Here is a 24,948-nt window from a genome sequence, read left to right as displayed (position 1 = left end):
AGATTGGAAACAATGCCAACATCCAGACATCTACCGGTATAGGACTGGCTAAGTAATTTTGACACGTGCATGGGGCACCTAGTTGTCTCAGTTGGTCAAGCATGTGACTCTTGATCTTGGGTTGTAAGTTGGAATCCCACATTGGGTGTAGAATTTACTTAAAAATAAAATCTTTAGGGGAGCCTGGCTGGCTCAGTCAGTTAAGCATCCAACTTCAGCTCAGGTCATGATCTCACGGTTCATGGGTTCGAGTCTCGCATTGGGCTGTGTGCTGATGGCTCAGAGCCTAGAACCTGCTTCGGGTTCTGTGTCTCCCTCTCTCTCTGCCTCTCCCCTGCGCTCGCTCGCTCTCTCTCTCTCTCTCTCTCTCAAAAATAAATAAACATTATTTAAAAATTTTAATAAAATATTTAAAAATAAATAAAAAATTTTGGACACATACAATGGAATGACATGCCACTACAAAACCGTAAGGAGAATCTTTACATACTGATTCAGAATGATCGCCTAGATGAACTACTAATAAAAGCAAGGTAGAGAGAATAGTGTGTGGAGTATGCTGCTTTGGGGGTAAAAAAGGGAACTATATATTATGTATGAATTTACTTTGGTAGCGATACAATATGTTTGTAAGAATACATAAGACACCGCTAACAATAGTTACCACTAGCGAGGGGCACTGGGGAACTGGAAGACAGGGACATTTTTCACTGTATACCTTTTTCTATCTTTGGACTATTGAACCATGTGCATATAGTATCCTTCCAAAAAGAATATAAATACACATCTCAATGAAATTGAGTATGTCTTTATGTTAGGGCCATTTTGGAAATGTATTTGGCAATGACTCAAACAGAATTAGTAGAGACCTAAGTCATATGCAATGACCTATATGATGTACCTTTACACGGCCAGTTGTAATAAATACACAAGTAGACAAATGTAGGGCTATATAGACAATGTGCTCATTTCTCTGCCAAAAAAATATATATTTTGGGAGAGGAAAACAGGCACAAAAGGCGATTTCCACATTTTCACAGCGCAGATGAGCTGGGAGAGCTCAGTCTCTTGGCCTGCCAATTACACATTGAAGCCTGTGCTGAATAAGTGGGCTGCGTCGTGTATTAAAAGATGATGTGTCCTACAGATAAAAGAAAAATGAATCCGGTAAGAGGGATCAGGAGCGTAGGATGGATACCTAGGAGGAGAGTGGGGTATATAGATCTGAATTGGATGGTTAGGAAGGCTCCCTGAGAAGGTGACATTTGGGGAAGATGTGCAGAAGGGGGCAGCCATCCTGGTGTTTGAGAGAACACCTTTGAGAGGGAACGTTCCCGAGGCAGGTGTTTTCCTGGTCTGTGGAAGGGACGGCAAGAAAGCCAGTGTGGCCGGAGTAGATGGAGGTGGGGGGCACAGGCAGTGGGGAGGAGGGAGTGGATGCCACAGGGCTTTGTCAGCTCTGCTGAAGACACTGCCTTAACGAGATGGGAAACCACTAGAGGATATTGAGTGAAAGAGTGAAATGGGTCCTTCCATGTTAAGAGCATACCTCTGGTTGCCGTGCAGAGTACCAGCTGGAGGGAGTCAAGGGTAGAAGCAGGGAGGCCAGCGCCAGGATGGTTGTGTTATTCCTCACTTCACTCCCTGGAGCATATTCTCAGAGCTGTTCAAAGTAGATGCCTGTGTAGACGCTACATTCAACACAGAAGCACGGTCCTTCAAAGCTCGTTTTTTCCCCGTCATAAGAATAGCACACACTCACAGCAGAAAACTTGAGAAAAACAGAAAAACATGCGTGAGAAAGGAAATTTACAAATATGGTGCCTCCCAGACACAACTACTGTTGACATTTTGGTGTGTTTCTCTCTCATCTATGGGGCTTTGCGTAGCTGGGTTCATAACATGCAAACACACATTCCACTTGATCTCGTAACTAGTAAAATGAGCATTTTACCACTAAAAGATTTATTCTAATGAAAGCACGATATTCTTTTTTATGACTGTATAAAATTTAACTCAACCCACCCACTAAATAAGGCATCGAGAAAGACCTGCACGCACAAATTTTGGTCTGCAGTTTAGATTTGCTTTCCCTGGGACAGATTCCAGAGGTGGAACTAACAGGTCAAACAGAGGATGTGTTTTAGGGTTTTGATACTCATTGTCATATTATTTCCCCAAAAGGTTGTACCTGTATAAATTCCCATAAATTTATTGAAGTCATAAACCACCTTTAAGAAAAAAACATCCTTTATTAGCATCATCCTCTTAAAGAAAATGTCTTTTTGTTTTTTTGAAGAGATCATCTTTTTTTTTAATGTTTATTTATTTGAGAGAGAGAGAGCGTGCACTTGAGCGGGGAAGAGGGGGAGAGAGAGAGAGAGAGAATTTTCTTTTATTTATTTTTGCGGGAAATGGAGAGAGAGGGCACAAGTGGGGGGGGGGGGACAGAGAGAGAGAGGGAGAGAGAATCCCAAGCAGGCTCTGCACTGTCAGTGCAGAGGCTGATGTGGGTCTCGATCTCACAAATTGTGAGATCGTGACCAGAACCAAAATCAAGAGTCAGACGCTTAACAAATCGAGCCACCCAGGCGCCCTTAGAGAGCCACCCAGTGCAGAGCCTGACGTGGGGCTCAATCTCACGAACCATGAGATCATGACCTGAGCCTAAATCAAGAGGTGGACACTTAACTGACTGAGCCACCCAGGCGCCCCGAGAAAATTAATTTTTAAAATGAGAAACTGTCAGAATTTCATACATCATATGCATAGCAGAGAAGGTGAAAAATAAGAATCTGAGTATGAAAGAGTTATTAGAGTTTTTAGACCAAAACTGTAGTTAAATTACGGTCCAGCTCAAGGAATACATATGAAACAAGTGCGCATTGGGTATGCTTTACAGGCATAGAAGGAGCCATCACTAAATATATGTGGTTGCTAAGATACTAAACTGGGGACTAAGACATTCTCCTCAAATTGAGTTATTCCAGGACTAGCTTTCTCTGCTTTCTAAATGGTGTGGCATGGAGATATTTGTGACAAATTGGTGTTCAGCCAGAAGGAAAGAAATATGTAGAAAGATGAAATAAGGAGTAGGAAGACGTGGGTTCTAGAGCAATTCATTACTTCCTTACTCTGGGTCAATCACTTGACCCGTTGAGTCAAGTAAAGCGGGAATAATATTGCCTGTCTCCTCTTGTCTACCTCACAAAGCTTTTATGAAGATCAAATACGCTAATAAATGGCAAAGTGATATACAACCGTAGGGTGTCGTTGCCAGACCGAAGTCTCAGGCGTGCTGCTTCAGCTACTTACATATGACACACTTTCATTCCTCTCACTGGGTTTGTCTTGCGTTCAGTTAGAGCAGATTCAACAGTCTGCTTTGGAAAAAAAAAAATTCAGAAAGGAAAGTGTGGTGATGCAGGTCCGTTTGTAGCCCGCCATGAGACCGAAATTCCCTAAAGGGCACGGCTTCTATCTCATTCCCTATGTGAAGAAGTGTCCAGAACCCCCTGTGTTAGGAGGAAACAGGATTATAGCACCCTGTTTTGTCGTGTTTCTTAATGGAATATTCTAGGCGAGGGCAAGACGGAGGCCCAGTTAGGACTTTCTTTCCTGCCTCTGAGCCTGCCCTACACCCATCTTGTTATTCCATCCCCACCCTGAGCTGCCGGGCAAGCTACTCCTCATCCGTCAAATCTCAGGAAAGTCGTCTCTTCTAGCTCTTTCTCTTAAGCCATCGTGTTGGCCTGAACCTCCGTCAGCACCCAATACAACGCTGTTTCGTTGGATACGAGTAGGCTCTTCTCCCCCTCCCACTGGCCAGGCCCTTGTCTCCTTTGCACCTGCTGCAGCAGGCTCGTGTTCTCTGAATAAAGGCGTGCATGAATTTTCAGGGGTCCGTGTCAGGAAAGGAGGTGAATGCATCCCTGACAAAAATGAAGCCATTATGTACTCTGTTGCCAGAAACATAGTGCTGAACCCACCTCTCTGCATAGATGCATGACTATATATTCAAACGTGTTTGTGCATACATATAAGCAGTATTCTCTTGGTAACGCAAAATGTTGAGAATAATAACGAGTTGAGGTTACTGAGGCCTGATACTAATCATGCCCAGGTCTTATGTTGAAATGGAATTGGAGTATACTCAGAAGAGCAGGGGATTTTAAAAATCTGGTCCTCCTAAATCCTCTCGCAGACATCTAATTCAGTGATCGTCAGTTGTCTGATGATTCTATAGCAGTAGAAATGCTAATAAATACTGATGTCTGTGAACCACCCCCAGAGACTCGGATTTAATTCGTCGGTGGTAGGACTTGGGCATCTGTACATTCTGTCAGCTCCCCAGGGGATTGTCACGCGCAGCCCGGCTGAGCACCACGGCTGTGAAGTGTCTGGGGTTGAGATGACAGATTTAACTATTTAAACCTCAAGGCCGAACGCACTGGACTTTCTGGACATCTGCATAAAGGCTCTCGCTCTCACTCTCGCTCACTCTCTCAGTCTCTCACCCCCTCTTTCCCTTGCTCTCTCGCTCGCTCTTCTATTTATTCAATAAATCGCTTTGGAATGACTCTGCTGCTTTTCAGCCAGTCACGTAAGAACTCAGATCCCGATGGTTCAGATGGAAGCAACCCGGGCTGTTTAACACCCAGGACGCAGTGCTGTCAAGCATGGACTGTGGAAGGACGAAAGGAAGTCAGTAGGTTCCCCTGCCTGTGTTACGTGGGTGGCCCTATTAATGGGAGGGGACACAAGAGCAAACACTGACATACTGACATTTGCCAAACCCTCTTGAACTTTCTCTCTCGGGATCAGGCATAAGCCGGGTGGGATACCATCTGACTCTCACGTGGTGCATGCCATGTGGCCAAAAACTATCCTAAGGTTCTCTGACCAGGCAGTTCCTGCCTTCTGATCATTAATCCCAGGATCCTAAGGAGCTGTGGCTCTCGGGGCAGGGTGAAGTGAGGACCAAGGTGTCCCAGCATCGGTGACACAAAAGCACTCTTTACATAAGGCCACCGTTGAATGAGGTGAGTCCCTGGTGGTACTTCTTCCAAAGCCAGCCCCTGACTGTAAATTCCCGGAGGGCTGGGTTCCTGTCTCCCCACTCTCCCAGCCTGTCACACGGAGATGGGCCTCCACCAGATACTCAGGGAGGATTTATAGAGCAAATGCCCTCCAGCTCCTTGATATTCCAATAAACCACCGAAGCCCCAGGATTTGCTTATTTTCAACACCGGAAACGGTTAACCTAGAGATACACAAGCGCTGAGGTTTCTCCCATGGCCCTCCCTAGGGCGGCAAGATATGCACCCCAAGAGCCCAAGGCGCAGGACTGAAATAACACTGGTGCCACCCCGGCGCCATGTTGCTCTGGGTCGGGACTGGGCCCTCCTGGAGTGTACCCATGAGCCTGGAGGTCACGGAAGTCTTTGTTTGGGCCGCGGGCCCCAGGGTCCCCACACGGCCATCTCCCTGACAGCCAGCATGTCACATGATTCTCATGAACCTTCCTTCTAAAACTCTGAGCTCAGTTCTCCCAGAGTTGCATTATCCTGGGAGCTGATTCACTGGGTACTCCACTCGACTTTGATTGCAACAATCAGGGCCTCAGCCATCAAGAGGATGAAAGAAGGAAAAATCTCGTCAGATCATGATACTTTTCAGAAAACCTCAAACAGAAAAATTGTGCTCTGCCTTTTATCTCGGTGTCTTGGTTCCATTTTATTCCTCTTATTCCTTCTATCACTGCTACATCATATAACCAAGATCTTTATGCTAAAAGGAAGGGTTATAAGAGAGTGCTGTTTCCACTGTCTAGGCAAGCAGAAGAAGCTAATCCTAAGGCTTCTGCTGGAAGGAAGCCCTATCAATGTCTGTTTTCATTGGAAGGTTCTCAAAGCAAGATAATGAGAATTTCTCAGGGCCCTGATGTTCCCCTCCTTCCCCTCCATAAAATCGGCTGATTCTCACACAGATACATTTTGTCTGATTCCACGACGTGGATACATTTGATGGAGCCTTTTCCTACAGCAGCATTGCTTGCTAATTCTGGAGATGCCACTCGTCTGACAGAGAACGTGACGTTTAATTGCACTGGACAGCCTGACTCAAGGCCACATGTGGCAGGGCTGAGCCAGGAGAGGGTCAGGATATCCATACGCATTTCTGAATGTTCAGCTCTTAAGTTCTGGTTTTGCGTTGGATTTGGGGTTTAATCATCTGCCAACAATAAGCCAGCACTTTTACAGAATAAGAGACTGTAGAGTTTTAGGAAGCTCTGCCATGATGAGTTTTCGCAAAGCTGTCAGAGCACTGCGTTACTTTCTTTCTTTCTGATGCTGAATTTCACTCCTGGATGTTTAGATTTCTGAATCAGCCTAAATTCAGAGACCTATATAGGTTTGGAGACATTGCTAATGGTGATAAAAATAATGACATTTATCAAACATCCTTCCTTTATGAGCCAGGCATCATATGCATAAGAAGCCCACCCCAGGGACAGGGGCAAAAGCACAGGAGGAGGAGTCCAGAGACCCAGGCTAAGGGTCCGACTCTTGAATTTGGCTCAGGTCACGATCTCACAGTTTGTGAGTTCGAGCCCCTCATCGGGCTCTGCGCTGACAGCATGGAGCCTGCTTGGTTTTCCTCTCTCTCTGCCCCTCCCTGCTCTCTCTGTCTCTCAAAATAAACATTAAAAAAAAAAAAAGAGAGACCCAGGTTCCAGCCTTGACCCTGCCACTCACTAGCTGTGCTATTTGGGGTAACTTTCTGAACCTCCATTTCTTCATTGTAAAGGTATGTGTTGAGCTACATGATCTGTCTACAGTTTCTTCCACCATCTACAATTCTAGATAGATGCAAGTTCCCAAAACTCACTTGGCCACATTTGACAAAATGCAAACAAGAAAAGAAAAAAGAAGGAAAAGAAAGATGAAAAACAACCAAACGAATAATTCGAGGCTTCCTTCCTTTTGCTATTCTTTGAGTTCAGCGACGATCATTTTTTCTTCTTGTCATTTAGTGGGAAGGATAGAAATCTCGAAAAAATGAGAAATGAAAGGACACAGCCAGCAGAGGCACAGGAAGGGGAGGGGCAGAGAGGAAGAGCCAAATAGTGCATTGACAGCAGCTGCGGCCCCCAGGCCTGCTGCTCCCTCTTTTGCCAGTGGCCCTGAGAACCCCAGCGAAGCACAGCCTGTGAGATGGGGCGCTGGCCCAGCAGGGTTTCCCAGTCTTCTAGGCCACACTTGCCCTCACTTCAGCAAACATGGAGAGGATCCCTTCTTTGTATATAAGGAAAAACAGGCCTCAGCAGTGTCGGGGTGGCTCAGTTGGTTGAGCGGTTGAGTGTCCGACTTCAGCTCCGGCCATGATCTAGCGGTTCATGAGTTCGAACCCCACATCAGGCTCTGTGCTGACAGTGCAGAGCCAGCTTCGGATCCTCTGTCTCTCCCCTCCCCCTGCCCCCCCCCACTCTCTCTGCCCCTCCCCCCCATGTGCTTGCACTCTCTCTCTGTCTTAAAAAAAATTTTTTTTTTAAATAAAAATTAAAAAAGGAACAACAGGCCTTTAGAAACTTGCAGGGAGATGTGGGAGTCAAGATGTTAACAGAGAAAGCGATCTCAGGCAGTAGAGAATCAAGTGCAACATTGTGTGGGAGGGACAGAAGGCCCCAGGGGTGGTCAGAGAGCAAGGTGACCCGTGGGGGCTGCCGGGGTCTGAGGAGGCTGCAGGAAAGATTGAGCTTGAGGGTTGGGCGGTAAGCATGTGGGCAGCCAGGAAAGAAAGGGAAGAACCTTCCAGATCCATCTGTCTCATGATACTTACTCCTTTACGTGGCAGGGGCCTTCGGAAGACAGTGTCCCCACTTTTCCCCAGAAGCTCAGCTATTGGTTTAAGTCAGCCTGCATAGATGTGTCAGTAGTGGAAGGACCAGCACTTTTCTTCAGAAGGGACGTTTGTCCAACACATTAAACAGTCCTGTTTCCTGTCAACGCGGGGCTCATTTCCTGAAAGTGTTTATTATTTTTTTTCTTTCAATTAAGACATTCTGCGGTGGATTTCACAGCCTCAACTGACGGACTTAGCCTCTCGGTTGAGTGGTATGTCGTTATTTGCAAGATGATCCTGCCCAAATGTGGATGATTTATTGCCTCTTCTTCCACTCCTCTGTCTCTGGACATCTGTGTTTAGGTAGGAAGTCTGGGGGCACAGGAGAGAAAAGAAGCTGTCATTTTTGGTGTTGGTTCAGTTTTACTTACTTGAAGAATCAGATCAGCAAACAAAGAGTCTGCTTCTGTTTTGACACTCTTATTTTATTTTATTTTTATTTTATTTTATTTTATTTTATTTTAATCTTTATTTTTATTTGAGAGAGAGAATGCATGCAAGCCGGGGGGGGGAGAGGGGGGGGCAGAGGGAGACAGAGAATCCCAAACAGGCTTCAGGCTCAGGGCAGAGCCCAACACGGGGCTTGATCACACGACCCTGGGATCATGACCTGAGCCGAAATCAAGAGTCAGATGCTCAACTGATTGAGCCACACAGGTGCCCCAGGCACTGTATTTTAAAATGCTGCTTAATGTTTGGATTTAATGCACCTGCACATGTGCGCGCGCGTGTGTGTGTGTGTGTGTGTGTGTGTGTGCACACACACACACCAGAAAACTATGGTTGAAAAAAGACCAAAAGAAAAATTTTAATTGCTACAGCTTTTTCCATGTGTAGACTAAAAAAGATGTACCAGTGAGGACAACCCACAAAGTAGGAGGAAATATTCGTAAATCATTTATCTGTTGAGAGAACTAGAACCAGGATAGGCAAAGAATTCTTACAACTCAATAATAAGACAAATAGACCAATTAAAGAAATGGGCAGAGGGTTGGAATAAGACATTTCTTCAAAGAAGATATACAAATGGCTAACAGACAATGAAAGACATTCAGTACCATTAACGGTGAGGGAAATGCAAGCAAAATGACAGTGAGACACCACTTTCCACCCAGAAGGATGGCTAGAAGAAAAAACACAGACAAGTGTTGGCGAAGATGTGAAAACAATGGAATCTTCATACACGGCCGGTGGGGATGCCAAGATTGTGCAGCCTCTTTGGAAAACAGTCTGACGGTTCCTCAAAAAGTGAAAAACAGAGTCACCATATCACCCAGCAATAGTACTCCTGGGTACTCGAGAAATGCAAGCGTGTCCACACACCAACTCACAAATGTCCACAGCAAGATTTATTCATAATAGTCCCAAACTGGAAATGACCTAAATGTCTATCAGCAGATGAACGAATAACAAAACATGGTCTATCCTTACATCCATACGATGGAATATCATCCTGCCATAAAAAGAACGAAATACCGACATAGGCTGCAACACGGATGAACCTTGAAAACTATGCCGGAGGCGCCCGGGTGGCTCAGGCAGTTAAGGGTCCGACCTTGGCTCAGGTCATGATCTCATTTTGTGGGTTTGTGGGTTTGAGCCCCTGTGCTGACAGCTCAGAGCTTAGAGCCTGCTTCGGATTCTGTGTTTCCCTCTCTCTCTGTCCCTCCCCCACCTCTCTCTCTCAAAAGAAAAAGTTTTTTTAAAAATAAAAAAAAAATAAAAATAAAACCCACTATGCTAAGTGAAAGAAGCCAGTCACAAAAGGTCACGTATTGAATGATTCCACTTATATAAAATACCCAGAATAGTCAAATCTCTAGAGACTAATCTCCAGATTAGTGATTGTCTGGGGGGTGGGAATGAGGGGGAAGCTTTGGGACAATTGGAAGTGGTTGCTATTTGGTCTAGGGTTTTTTGGAGGTGATGAAAATGTTATAAAATTGATTGTGGTGATTGTCGCTATTTAAATTTTAAAATAATTTTTTGTTTATTTTGAGAGAGAGTGAGCGCACAAGCAGGAGAGGGGCAGAGAGAGAGGGAGAGAGAGACCCCAGGCAGGCTGTGCACTGTCAGCGCAGAGCTTAACGCCAGGTTCGAACCCACGAACTGTGAGATCATGCCCTGAGCTGAAATCAAGAGTTGGATGCTTAACCAACTCAGCCACCCGGGCGTCCTGATAGTTGCTATTTAAAACCACTGAAATTGTACGCTTAAAAAAAAGGGAACCAGAGCGCCTGGCTGGCTCAGTTGGAAGAGCATGTGACTCTTGATCTCAGGGTTGTGAGTTCAAGCCCTATGTTGGGTATAGAGATTACGAAAATAAATAAAACTTTTTTTAAAAGTTCACCAGGAAAAAAAAAAAAAACACCCAAATCTTTGTCCCACTTTTGCTTTGACTGGTGTGAAAAATGGACAGAAATCAAATGACAGTGACCTAGTCACTGCTACTTTCTAACATGACCCATCAGAACAGTTAACATTGGCACCCGTCTATTTCTGTAAACCAGCCATATAGTCATAAGTGACCGCAGGGGTGAGCACATCCCATGACCTGCTTTGTCAAGGGTGATGCTGATGACCAAGGTCACTGTCTTAGAAGATAAGAATCCCAGGTTGGGAGTGGGTGGTTCCTCATAGCAATGTCACCAGGCATCTCCTAGAGCTAGACTCATGTCCACAGGCTGAACCCAGGCCCATTTGTTCAAGAGGCAGAGGTGAGACATTCTCACTCTGTCGTAGAATCTAGATGAAAAGGTTAGATTTTTGTGCTCCCAAAACAAGCTCCCAGCCTACACCCACCCACCCACACGCAAACAACGTACAACTAAAATCGTAAAATGTGGTTTTTTTTTTTTTTTTGAGTTTTTATTACCAAGGACTCAGTAATTCCACTTTGGGAAATCTATTCTAAAGACATAATCTTCCATTTAGGCAAAAGCTATGCGCACAAAGACAAAATTGCTCAGATTAGTGAAAAATTGACAAAAATTGGGGAACGCTGAAATCAACCATTCTACTGTCATAAAGCCATTGAAATAATGACGGTGCGGCTATGTTTAGACCAGGTTCGGTGAAAAAGCCTCTGAAAGGAATGAAGTAGTGGTTACATTAGGGTGTTGGGAGGACAGGTGATATTTTTCTGTTCGTGTCACCATTTTTCTATAACGAGATTTATTACATTTAGGACAAAACAAAACATTTTAATCATAAGAATTAAGATGGTGCTTTTTCCTTATAGAGAAGAATTAATGACAATAAAGTACTGCTTGTATTTGCCGGTTGTCTGGAACAGTAGTTCTTGTTAAAATGTGCGTTCTGTGTCAGCAGGTCTGGGGATGAGCTAACGACCCTTACTGCCCACAGGATTGTCCTGAGACATCAGCAAGATAATCTATGCGAAGTGCTTAGTACACTGAAGCACTCATCCAAAGGGACTGTCAGGGGTTGGGGCAACTGGGTGGCTCAGTCGGTTAAGCATCGGACTTTGGCTCAGGTCATGATCTCCCAGTTCGTGAGTTCGAGCCCCGCTTTGAACTCTGTGCTGACAGCTTGGAACCTGGAGCCTGCTTCAGATTCTGTGTCTCCCTCTCTCTCTGCCCCTCCCCTGCTCACGCTCTGTCTCTCTCTCAAAACATGAAAAAAAAATTTAAAAACAACAACAAAAACAAAACAAAGGGACTCTCAGAGATTCCCCTCACTCACCTTTGGAGCTGCCTACATTACTATGATGGGCATAGTCAAGACCCTTGACAAACACTGGTCCATTGGCTTTTGCGTAGCGCAGTTACATATCGACAAGGACCTTTTTGGACTGCCTGTGGAAGGCTGAAGAATGCCCTCCCCCACTCCAAATCTGCCCATGTCCCATCCCAGGGAGCTGGGAATGGTACCTTACATGGCAAAAAGGACTCTGCAGATGTGATCAGGTCGAGGATCTTGAGACGGGAGATTATCCTGGATTATCCTGGTGGGTTCAGTGTCATCACCAGCGTCCTTGTAAGAGGGAGGCAGAGGAGGCAGACTCAGAGAAGGAGACAGATGCGGCAGCAGAAGCAGAGGAAGGCGCCCCCAGGCAAGAAACACAGGCAGCCACGAGAAGTTGAAAACAGGCAAAGAAACCGATGCTCCTGGAGCCTCTGGAAGGACCACAACCCTGCTGACTCCTTGACTTTATCCCAGGGAAACTGATTGCAGGTTTCTGGCCCCCAGAACTGTAGGAGAATACATTTGCGTTGTCTTAAGCCACTAAGCTTGTGGTGATTGGTCACAGCAGCAAGAAGAAACGAACACACTGCTTTTACCCGGCCCAGCAGGCGTGGGGTTTGAGAATCACGCAGAGCCTCGCGCCCTACCTCCAGAGGGGCTGATGCGGGGGTTCTGGACAGGGCTGTGAATTTGCGTTTCTAACAAGCTCCCAAGTGGAGCCCATGTGGGTTCAGGTCCACACTCTCGGTGGCAGTGGTCCCCCAAACTTGTTACAATCCACATTCCCTGACAGATAACTTCTGAGTCAAGAGGTCAGGAGCCTGTCTTTTTTCTTTTCTTTAAAGTTTATTTATTTATTTTGAGAGAGAGAGCGAGAGCGTATGCAAGCAGGGGAGAGGCAGAGAGAGGGAGAAAGAACCCCAAGCAGGCTCCGCACCGTCAGCACAGAAGCCGACGCGGGGCTCGATCCTGTGAACCGCGACATCGTGACCTGAGCTGAAAGCAAGAGTCAGACACTTAACCAACTGAGCCACCCAGGCACCCCAGGAACTTGTCTTTTCACAAGCATCCCCAGCTGATGTTACTAAATGGTTTTCAGTCACACTCAGACACAAACAGCCTGAGAGGCTCCTAGGGCGGGAAGTCCCTGTTCGGCAGGCCAGTGGCAGAGGGAGACTCCGAGGCACTCATGAACTCATCACACAGAGGGGTCAGTCCGCTCGCTGTGCTGGAGTCAGTAACGGGAACGACCTTGAAATTGGTGGCCGGGCCGCCAGGGCTTTGCACACTGGCTCCTCAGAGGAGATGTTCACAGAGAGCGCGCTCCGCTGCTCCTAGGGACCGACGGGCACACGACATTACTCGGCCTCACCCTCCTGGAAAGCAAGACTGGGAAGAGTCCACTCAAGGAAATGCTACCTTCTGGCTCTGGCTCTCGCAAGAGCCTGGGAAGGATGCCCCAGCTCTCTCTGCAGCTGGGTCGGCACGGAGAGTGGCATCAGATAGGAAGACTGCCACACGATGTGTGTCGTCAGCCTGGGGCTGGTGGGAATCAGAGCAGGAAATGGAAGCCAAAAAAAAAAAAAAATGATTTTATATATATATATATATATATATATATATATATATATAGAGAGAGAGAGAGAGAGAGAGAGAGAGAGAGAGAGAGAGAGGAGGCGGAGGAATAAGGAAGGAAAAGGAAATCAGAAAAGGCCAGATTGAGAACAGTCCGTGATCATAAGGAAGATGTAGGAACAGCAAGGGAGACAACTGCCAGGCATCTGCCCAAGGATGGGGGTGGGAGAATGGGTCTGTGCAGCCAGTGGCTTTGACAAAAGCCACTATACACAGTAAAAGCTTGGAAGTCGCTGTCCAGTTGGAAGGTGTTCTTGGGCCACGCACAAACTCAAAGGACCCAATAAACAGTACCTTTCTTTTTTTAAAAAAAGTTTATTTTTGAGAGAGAAAGCGCACGCACATGCGTGCCAGTGGGGGAGGGGGAGAGAGAGAGGGAGACACAGAATCGGAAGCAGGCTCCAGGCCGTGAGCCGTCAGCGCAGAGCCCGACATAGGGCTCGAACTCACCAACCGCGAGATTCTGCCCTGAGCCGAAGTTGGACGCTCAACCGACTGAGCCACCCAGGGGCCTCGATAAACAATGCTTTCTGAAGAAGCCAAGCATAAGGAGTGAAGACGAGGTACTGGTCAGCCACACTCAGTCCTCCCGGGGCCGCCCTCCCCACGTGGTAGCTGTAGTTCCTGTTTATGAAGCCCTTTCTGGAAGCACGGCCTTGCACTATGCTCTTTGAGTGCATTCACCCCTTGAGTCCTCAAAACAATTCTTCTAAGAGAGGCCCGATTCCAGGCGCGCCTGGCTGGCCCGGCTGGTGGAGCACACCACTCTTGACCTTGGGGTCTGAGTTCAAGCCCCATGCTGAGCCTACTTAAAAAAACATAAGGGAGGCCGGATTCCTGTCCCGTTCTGCAGAGGAGGAAGGCTGCTTGAACAGATTCTCGTCCCTGCGGCTTCGGTGAAGCCAGGGCAGGATTCGAGCCCAGTCCACTTGACCTCAAAGCCCATTCTTAGCTGAATCACTGGGTCACACCCCTCAGCTGCATGTATTTTTCTGGGGCAGAGTGCCACCCATCAGCACCCTATCACCACCCGCCCTTCTGACTAGGATGTGATAATTCTCCAAGGAGGGAGCCAGGTCCAAGGGGGCCATCGGAGACGCAAGACACAACGCGGCGGGCACCAGGGAACCGTGGGACAGACCCAAGATGCCAAGTCATACCCAGGGGATGCAAAGACACCCGCGCACAGCTGCTGCGCAGGGGGCCTGTCTTCCACCAAGGAAAGGGGAGCTTGGCTTTTCCTGATGGCCAATCTGCTCCCACCGCCCACACAAAACTCCTTAGGAAAGTGGAAACCAAACCCAGGGAGGATTAACCGTACCTCCACGGAGGCACGCCTACAGATGTTGTCCCGGCCCTTTGCGGTGATACAAAGATAGACGCTCTCAAAGGTCATTTGGCAAATGAGCTTCCTAGATGGCAGTTTGCTTGATTAAGTTTAAATCACAAAACCACCGTTTGCAAATGCCTGCATGGCAGGGAAACAGTGAGCTGCGAAGGGTAATGGGCATGCTTTTCAGTGGCGAAAAATAGTGCAGTGTTTCATAATTGCTTTAGAAGCCGTCATTTGACAGTACAAAGAAAAAAATTAACCGAGATAAAAATTCCCGTTTGGGGATGTAATTAATGATTATTCTAAAGCAATCGTTATTCAGCTTACATGTTGGGAAACTGCTCCCCAAATATGACCTGCTTGGAGATGTAATTCTCTTAAAGGATTTTGATTCTTTATCTCAAATTCAATTGCATGTTAAGAAATCAACAGAAAAGCACAAGTTTTTCAAATCAGAATTACGGTTTTGGATTGCCTTGTGAGAAAAAGGACATTGTGTCCTTTTTGCCAATATTTTATCCTTGTGTGTGCTGTGCTTTTATTTGTGACCCACAAAGTACAAAGGATATTTTTTGATTCCTGACTAGACAAAAGAGGGACAGAGATTGGATAGAAGTAAGGTTTTGGGGCAGATCGGATGACAGAGAGAAGGCAGAACCATCGGCTTCCTCATTTGCTTCTGCCTTGTAACAAGGAACAAAAATTGAAAAGAAAGAGTAAAATGTAAAGCAGATAACCATTATGCAAGGGGCACTGAGGGTAAATTGAATGCAGGAAGGAGAAGCTATTATTAGCTATTATTTATCTATTTATTATTATCTCTTATTTATTATTATTATTAAAGCTATTATTTAAATCCTCCTCCCAACCCTGCGAGGGGTCTATTATTTTCAGTTTGCAGAGTGGGAAACTGAGGCCCTAAGAAGGGCTCAAGGTGATGTTTGATCCCAGGCCTCTCTGCTCTTTATATCCATCCATCCATTCATTCATTCATTTAACAAACATCAGCAGGGGACTGAGGACACAGAGGAACACAGGGATAAGGGTCTAGCTGGTCCTTAGTGTGTCTCCAGGTAAGCTGGGAATGAACTCCTCCTTTAACGTGAGTCCAGGATTTCAGGCCTGACAGTTTACGTCCCAGATTCTAGCTAGGGCGTTGCAGATATGATCACAGACTCTTTGCGTCATGTCAAGATACACCAGGAAACTGGACTGAAGCATGAGTCTCCAAAGGGAATGAGAGAGAAGGAGACGTTGACTTGACAGATCATGGCAATCACAACAAAAATAGTAAGGCTGGAGACAGGGCTTTACCTTAAACCACGTGTTTCCAAATACTCTTCTGAGCCTCCTCAAAATTTCACAAGGTAGCACGGGCCAGTAGTAGCCTTTTCTGCCTCTCAAGCGCAAGGAAACAGGTTCAAAGGAGTTCGGTCGCTTACCCGAAAGAAAACACCATGTCGCCTGGTCACTGCAGCACACTTTTTTTTTTTTTTTTTAATAATTTTTTTTAATGTTTATTCTTGAGAGAGAGACAGAGACAGAGTGTGAGCAGGGGAGGGTCACAGAGAGAGGGAGACACAGAATCTGAAGCAGGCTCCAGGCTCTGAGCTGTCAGCAGAGAGCCTGACGTGGGGCTTGAGCTCACAAACTGTGAGATCATGACCTGAGCTGAAGTGGGACCCTTAACTGACTGAGCCACCCAGGTGCCCCTCTGCAGCACACTTCTAACCGATGCTGATATTGGTGGGTGGGAAGGGAAATTGATAAGAATCATGTGGCTCCAGTCTACAAGTTCTATTCTAATCATCTGGAGTCTTACAACCATGGCTGAGGCACACACCACTCCTAGTCTTAATGAACGTTTTGATAATGCTCACCCTGCCCACCTCTATGTCAGGAATCCGTTGGGGAAAATATTCAGTGATGTGTAGCATCTACAAATGCATGGTAGAGTGACAAGGAAGATCTCCGAGCATTTTTAAAAGAAAGAGATGATCATGAGGCATAGTGTATATTAAGGTACAGCGGTCCCTTGCCTCACACACACCCCTCCAACTTCATTGGTTCCCTGGATAAGGTTTCTAGATGGGAGAACGGGGGTATGCTCAACATCCTCTGTGGACTTTGGGAAGGGTTGAAGCAGAGGGAGAGCCATTCACAGGAGAGGGGGAGAGGAGGCTCCTGGAGCCATATAATACGGCCTCGTCAGAGCAACAGAAACAGTAGCACTACAGGTGTTCCTTGACCTTGGTTTCAATATGGTACAAGAACTGGCTCATTTTCCATGAGGCGGTTGCTGGGCATTGAAATATGCAAGGGTTGCATAATTGTTACATCTGTTCCTCTTTCTGAGTTTTAAATGGACCTTGCTCGCGGTGCATTTTGGAAATCACCCTGTTAACAGGTGTCTGCCCCAGCTGAACAGCTGAATCAACCCAGGACTCCGCGTGTGGTAAACAGACAGTGGCCTTTTTCCACAACACAAGTTGTCATTTCCTTGTGGGCAACGTACAGAAATGTGTGCTGGGTGTCAACACAATCAAGGATTACCTAGCAGGCTGAAAACAATCATGCTGGTCAGTAAGTTGAGGTCAACCAGGAGGAAGAAAGATTGTCATTGTCAATATTTTTATCCACAAGATGGATGAAAATTCACAAGGCGTGTTCACTGCAAGTAGGACGGGTAGCTAGTGTTTTCGGTAGAAGACTCAAAACTCAGGCTGATGCTGTTAAGATGTCATGATACGTTTCATACAAGAATTTTAACGAGTCTCTTGGGTTCAAAGTTATATAAGCTCAAATGGAGGAGATATTCGTTTATTTAACAAAAACACGAGCATCTGATAACATTCTGTGCAAGGAGGTTATAGCGGTGATGAAGATAAAGAAGGTCCTTGCCCACCCGGAGCATCCAATCCAGGCCTGAAACTGACAAGAGAAATAAACATTGCCATGACAAGACAATTTTCAGTAGTAGCAAAGCAGACTGAGAAGTTGCCTCCGGTGAAGTAGAAGGAAAACCAGCAATGTGTGGCTTCATAGAAGCTGAGATGAGAACATGTTTCCAGAAGAATGGAGGCATCCACTGCAAGAGTCCCATCCTGCCACACGGCGACCATTTGTGTCCTTGACAAGAGTGGTTTCCACAGAATGAGGGGACGCAGGCTTTTTGGAGCGGGCTTCAGAGAGTGAGAGGTGAGGAAGTGTGGGCCAGTATGGATGCTCTTCCCAGAAGTTTTACTAAGAAGAGGAGCAAGAAAATAAGGCAGTAGCTACAACATGTATGTGAACCAGTGGGAAAGATCCACTTGAAAGGGAAATACGGATGATGCAGGACAGACAGAAGACTATTATTGTAGAAACAGAGGCCTCGGAAGGAGGAGACGGGACATGGATTGAGAAACCTTATGTTCAAAACCCGTCCAGATTTTAGTTAGCCACAAGTTCAAAGTCTCACAAGAGTCCTCAGAAAGTTTTTCACTCATTCATCGGCACGTTTTAATTTGCTCCCACGATGATTAGGGCCCAATGGAGGAGAAAAACATACATTGTATATTCGCAGAATCCGAAGTAAAATTGCAGCTGTGGGAGGTCCCAGAAAGGGGAGGCGGATGGTGCCGTAAGACTGTCAACTGGGGCATTCGACTTAGTGGAGAGGCCCGGGACGGCTTCCCTGGGGAAATGATGCTCTGGTTTTGAGTCAAATAATGTGTGGATTCTAGCAAGGCAAAGAAGCAGCAGAAAGGGCACGTGCAAAGGCCCTGCGTTGGGGGGGAGGGCCTGTGAGGGCAGCAAGGCAGAAGCATGGAGAATGGGGGCAGGCAATGGGAGGTTAGGGTGGGCCTGGGCAGGGCTTGGAGGCCATGTCAAGGAGGTCTTGAAAAATAGATTCCTTCACACCCACTAGGGTGGCTATAATTTTTTTTAAGCTTATTTATTTATTTTGAGAGAGAGAGAAAGAGAGAGGGAATCCCAAACAGGCCCTGCACTGTTCAGCGCAGAGCCCCATGTGGGGCTCGATCTCATGAACTGAGAGATCATGACCTGAACCGAAACCAAGAGTTGGGTACTTAACCGACTAAGCCACCCAGGTGCCCAGGATGGCTGTAATTTTAAAAAATGGGGGGGGGGGGGCGCCTGGGTGGCGCAGTCGGTTAAGCGTCCGACTTCAGCCAGGTCACGATCTCGCGGTCTGTGAGTTCGAGCCCCGCGTCGGGCTCTGGGCTGATGGCTCAGAGCCTGGAGCCTGCTTCCGATTCTGTGTCTCCCTCTCTCTCTGCCCCTCCCCCGTTCATGCTCTGTCTCTCTCTGTCCCAAAAATAAATAAAAACGTTGAAAAGAAAAAAAAAAAATGGGAAATAAGTATTGGCAAAGACGTGGAGAAATCGGAACCCTCAGACGCTGATGTTGGGAATGTAAAATGGCGCAGCCAATGTGGAAGACACTGTGGCGGTTCTTCAGAACATTAAACATCGAATTGCCACCTGACCCAGCCATTCCACTAGGTGTATATACATCCAAGAGAACTTAAAGCAAGGACTAGAACAGATACTTTTACACTGGCTGTTCACAGAAGTGTAGTTCACACTAGCCAAAAGGTGGAAACAACTCAAATGTCCCATGGGTGAATGGCTAAGCAAACTGTAGTCTATCCATACAATGGAATATTATCCAGCTATAAAAACAGGAATGGGGCAGGGGCATTGGAGAACGACACCTTAACAGGATGGTTTTCCGACACCTTAACAGGATGGTTTTCCGACACCTTAACAGGATGGTTTTCCTTTGGGCTGGTGACAGTGTTTTAGAACTGAACAGTGATGATGTCTGCACCCTGCTGTGAATGTAGTAAATGCCACTGAATTCTACACTTTAATGTGGTCAATTTTATGTCATATGTATTTTATCGCAATAAAAACAAACAAGCAAAATCCATATTACTTGAGTGTTTCCAACTCAAGGGAAGAGTTTCAACCTAACCAGCTGGAGACTTACATCTTTTTGTGTAAGTTTATTTATTTAGTTTGAGAGAGAGAGAGTGCACACGCATGTGTGAGCAGGGGAAGGGCAGAGAGAGAGAGAGAGGGAGAGAGAGAATCCCAAGCAGGCTCTGTGCTGTCAGTGCAGAGCCTGATGCAGGACTCGAACTCACAAACCGTGAGGTCATGACCTGACCGAAATCAAGAGAGTCGGAGGCTTAATCGCCAGAGCCACCCACGCACCCCTGGAGAGTTACATCTTTTTCAGAGCTCCCTACTTGAAGAAGAACTTTAGAAATAACAGAATGTCAGCCATAGAACAACCAGGAGGCTGAGAGAATTCAAATATGCCTGAAAGGCAGATGGCCACAGATCGGGCACAACAGATTTTCCTGAATGTGGAGGATTCGTCAGACTGAGTTATAAAATTCCCTTTAACTCAGAGATTCTGTGACACGGTTTCAAGTATCACTTGGGAGGGGAGATAGGAAAACTCTAGGGCAAAGTAAAGTGACGCTATTTTTTCTAAGAGGCTACCAGATTCACTGTTACCAGGCAAGTGGGAAGTGTGCGGGGCGTAAGAGAGATCGTTGGCTGGTGAAAATTAAGGGCTAATTAAATAATGTTGAGCTCTGCACGGGGTTCTATTGTAATTTTTTCATGTGCAAAAAACGGACACGCTGTCCCATTAGCTATAGTCTTCGGTCTTGTGAGTTCCTGAGGGCCCGCTGGGAACTCTCGTCTGGATTCACATGTGCGGCTAACTCAGCCACCGTCCCGAAGTAGAGTGTCCCGTGGAAGACACGAGCAGCAGGGGTGGACATAACCCCGACTCACGGATGGAAATGCTCAGTACAAACCAAAGGAAAATCACTTGCGGATCGCGCTTTCTCGCAAAAAGACAGCAAGACATGTGCTGTGTTTTCAGGGCGGGGTGAGCTTTCAGCCCCCTTTCAGATCCTGAGCCCCCTGGGATGCGGGGTCCCCTGGGATGGGGCTCTTTTCTCTCTTAGCCTCGTCCTCCTCCCACTCAGCCTGTCACTCCAGGAGACACACACGCGTGGCAGGACGTGGCCATTCGTCCTTCTCTAAGCCACAGCCCAACTGGAGACTGACTCTAAAAGATGCCCCATGACAGGCCCCTGGCCAAGGCTTTGCATTTGTTCCTTGTGCCCAGACAGCAATCTTATGACCCAGAAACACTTTCTATGGCTGGTAACGTGGTGGAGTAGACAGAGCCTGGATTTGGAGACCACTGGGCTCGAAGCTAAATCTGGATTTGCCATGAGCTCGGTGTGCAACCTGGGTCACATGACCTCACATCTCCAGACCCAGTTTCCTACAACAACTGTATGGGGTGGGGACTATGATTATACCCATTTTACAGATGGCATATGTCTGGAAATAAGGTCTCAGGAGCCCAGAAGGCATAGAACTAACCACTCGATGGGCAAGGGTCCCTTATTTAAATACATGTAGCTGTCATAGCTCATACATATGAAAAGAATTCAATAGAACAGTGGCCTTGATGACAATGCCACCCAGCCTCACTCCCAGAGGGAATCTCTTCCAACTACTTCTTTTTGGAATTTCTCTGGAAGCACTTCCACGATCCAGACTTGTGGATGTGAGGCCTTTTGGGTATCAGTGTGGGCACTCTGGGTTGTCACCGGGAGGGGGAGGGGGCACTGTTGGCATTTAGTGGGCCCAGGACAGGGTGACCGGCCTCCAGCAGTACACAGGACAGTCTCACACAATGAAGACATGTCCCCATTTCTTGACCAATTTTTTAATGTCTTCTGGACACTTACGTAGATGAAAAATCTGCCTCTAGTTACTGGTACCTAAAAAATAAGTTCATCTTACATATAAACACAAGATATTTGGGGATGGTTGTAAGCAATGTGAATTTTTTTTTTTTTTTCCAGGAATACAGTTACTGTATAAATCGAGGGAAGACCGCACTTTGCTTTGCTTGGAACTTTATCCGCTCCTTCACCATTTTGGACGTCACGACGCTGATGGCAAGGCAGCTCTTGATATTCGAGTGCCCAGTACAGCACATCTCAATCGCATCTCGATCGATCGTTCAGCATCTCAGCAGCCCCATTCATGGCAGTTCCACAACTCGGTCGCTCACTAGGTGACTTGGTTGCATCTTCCGGTGTAATCATGCCTGAGTATTTACACATCGAGAGAAACACTACACATTAGAAACTACTTTCACTTCTCGTTTACATTATAATTGAGGAGTTACATTGATCTATTCTTTAATTTGGATTTCGTTGGTGGAGAGCCAAGGGGGTATCAGAAATGTTTATTTATAGGGGCCCCCGGGGTGGCTCAGCCGGTTAAGCGTCCGATCGTGGTCTCACAGTTCTTGAGTTCGAGTCCTGCGTCAGGCTCTGTGCAACAGCTCAGAGCCTGGAGCCTGCTTTGGATTCTGTGTCCCCGTCTCTCTCTGCCACTCCGCCACTCGCACTCTGTCTCTCAAAAATAAACAAACAGTAAAGAAAAATTAAAAAAAAATAAATGTTTATAAATGACATCGGATATGATAGGGTCGTAGCAATGGCTCTAATCTTGGTAATATGCTTAATTCTCTCTTTACCAACTTTAGCTAATATCTACTGGCTCTTTGATGTGAAAGATGAGAATTTATGTCACTTACATTATCCCTCCTCTCAAAGCTCTAATTAAAAAAATTTTTTTAACATTTATTCATTTTTGAGAGACAGAGCGTGAGTGGGGGAGGGGCAGAGAGAGAGGGAGACGCAGAATCCAAAGCAGGCTCCAGGCTCCAGGCTTCGAGCTGTCGGTACACAGCCTGACGTGGGACTCGAACTCATGGACCACAAGATCATGACCTGAGCTGAAGTCGGATACTTAACCGACTGAGCCACCCAGGCGTCCCAAAGCTCTTTTTTTTTTTAATGTTTATTTATTTTTGAGAGACAGGGGAGGGGCAGAGAGAGAGGAAGACTGGAGAATACCAAGCAGGCTCCACACTGTCCGTGCACAGCTTAACGCCGGGTTCGAATCCACAAACTGTGAGATCACGACCTGAGTTGAAATCAAGAGTCGGACACTTAACCCACTGAGCCACCCAGGTGCCCTCACAAAGCTCTATTTCTTTTCCCATCAAACTTTGACAGTATCTTCTGACCCCCCCACTTGAGCAGCTGGGGGCATTAGTTGTGTTGCTTTCTCGTTCATAATCTTTCACGTTCCACTTTGTGTCGGCTGTGCTTTTGTTGGCGTATTCAAATATGTGAAGGTTTGCTAAGATTTTCATTTAGTTCCGCAAAACAGAGCCCACTGTTTTGTTTTGTCTTGTCCATACAGTGACAGTAAAGTTGAAGACCAGTTCACGGACTTCCCATTGGTTTGGGTTTTCAAAGGAGCCATCAGGAGCCATCTCAGAAAGGAGCCGTCTTTCTGAGAAACAGGAGAAAAGGCTACACGATATAGAAATTGTGCCTGCTGTGCCAGTAAACGAACTCCAGTAAGGGAGAAGCAGATAGATTTTAACAATCAAAGACCAAGCCAAGATTCTGCCCATGAGAAGATTTTTGTCGCAGAGACCAGATTCATGAGTAATTATGACACAGAAAGGAGTGGGGGGCACACGTGATTAAACGCCACCCAAAAAATAATTGGAGCAGACAAAATGTGTCCTTACAGTTTAAATTTCTTTTTTAAGGTTTATTTACTTATTTGAGAGAGAGGGAGAGAGAGAGAGAGAGAGGATCCCAAGCAGTCTCTGTCAGCACAGAGCGTGATGTGGGGCTCGAAGTCTCGAACCAGGAGATCATGACCTAAGCTGAAGCCAGAGTCAGACACTCAAACGATTGGGCCCCCAGTGCGCTCCGTGTCCTTACAGTTTATAATGAATTTGTACTCCTAGATGAGGCATGGAGGGTCAGTAAGCTCACAGTCAACTTGTATGAAAGCAGTTGGAAATGTCATTTATAGTTTAAAATCAAATTCTTAGGAGACCATCTCTAGTGTCGAGTGAGGTACAGCTGTACGTTTCTTCCTGATTGTAAAAGTAATTCTGGTTCATTGTCAAAGGGTAGGACCACGGCTATAACAAGTCCCCAAATACGTAATGGCTCAAACATAACAGCAGTTCGTTTCTAGTGCACACAAGTGTCCGAGTCAGTTCCAGGCTATCAGCGTGGCAGCGGCTGGTGGGCTTCTGCTCCACAAAGCCATTCAAGCACCCAGGCGTAGGCAATTCCGTCTTCAACGTGGTTCCCGAAGGCACCCTCGTGTCAACATCACGTTCCAGCTGAGAGAAGGGGAAAGCATGTCGAAGCAATCGTGTTGGAGTTTCACGGGCAAGGCCTGGAAGCGGTGGATGTTACTTCTGACCTCATTGGCTAGAACTCAATCCCCCTAACTGCTAAGACATCTGGGAAATGTAGTCCAGCTGTGTGGGCAGAGAGCCGATCTGCGTTTGGTGAAGAAGAGTCTCAGTGCATTTTCTCGCAGTCTTTTTTAATACATATATATGTACATACGAATATGACTAGGATTATAGTGTACATTTAGCTTTTTCTTCTGCTTAAAAAAAAAACCCCAAGATATCTGAGCATGTTCCCACATAATTCTTTGCAAACAAGGCTGCATGATACATGATCATACAGATCGGGGTTTCTCAACCTGGGCCCTATTGACATCTGGGGCTGGATGGTTCTTTGTTATGGTGGGGCTGTCCTGGGCATCGCAGGATGTCCGGCAGCATCCGCAACCTCCACCAATCAGAAACCAGTAGCATCCCCTCCCCAGATGTGACGACTAAAACTGTTTTTAGGGCTTGCCAAAGGTCTCCTGAGGAGTAAAATGATCCACAGCTGGGAGCCACTAAACTAGCTCAACAATAATTTACGTAACTGCTTCCCTTTTATTGAATAGGTGTTGCTTACATCGTGTCTGAGGTAAACGTCTTTTTATATTACTTTTGACTGAAACAGTCATTATTTACTTAGGACAAAGTCCCAGAAGTGGGATTATTAGGTCAGAGGCTATGAATATTTTTAAGTCTGTTGATATATACTACCAAATAGCTTTCCAGAAAGGCTCTACCAATTTACTTGCCCACCTGCAAAACAGTCTTGCTTTCCTTTTTTAAAGATCTTATTTTTAAGTAACCACTACACCCAATGTGGGGCTCAAACTTACAACCCTGAGATCAAGAGTCGCACGCTCTACCGGCTGAGCCAGCCAGGTGCCCCAAATCTTGCTTCATTTTTTAAAGGTTTCAGTTATTTAATATGAGAAGAATGTACCCTGTCTATAGTAGTCTTGCTGATTTCCCAACTGCTGGTTTTTTGTTTTTTGGGTTTTTTTTTTTCCTTCTTAAGGGTGTTAGGGACAATT

At 46.3% G+C, this 24,948-nt stretch overlaps 2 long non-coding RNA genes across 2 annotated transcripts in view; one reads left to right on the top strand and one right to left on the bottom strand.

The window, feature by feature from the left end:
* Positions 1 to 21,908, top strand: part of LOC123594840 — a 33,457-nt gene extending 11,549 nt beyond the window's left edge. The window contains exon 3 of the long non-coding RNA XR_006710903.1: positions 21,492 to 21,908. This is a non-coding gene — a long non-coding RNA (uncharacterized LOC123594840). The remainder of the gene's footprint in view (positions 1 to 21,491) is intronic.
* LOC123594839 lies at positions 944 to 12,490 on the bottom strand. The gene is made up of 4 exons (XR_006710902.1): positions 11,804 to 12,490; positions 7,843 to 8,217; positions 1,550 to 1,771; positions 944 to 1,141 (listed from the first exon to the last, which is right to left on the bottom strand). It is a non-coding gene; the product is annotated as an uncharacterized LOC123594839 (long non-coding RNA).
* Positions 21,909 to 24,948: the final 3,040 nt, after the last annotated feature.

This window comes from Leopardus geoffroyi, chromosome X (assembly GCF_018350155.1).
Source record: "Leopardus geoffroyi isolate Oge1 chromosome X, O.geoffroyi_Oge1_pat1.0, whole genome shotgun sequence".
NCBI lineage: Eukaryota > Metazoa > Chordata > Mammalia > Carnivora > Felidae > Leopardus > Leopardus geoffroyi.
The sequence above is the reverse complement of the archived record's forward strand: the minus strand, read 5'-3'. Positions and strand labels throughout refer to the sequence as shown.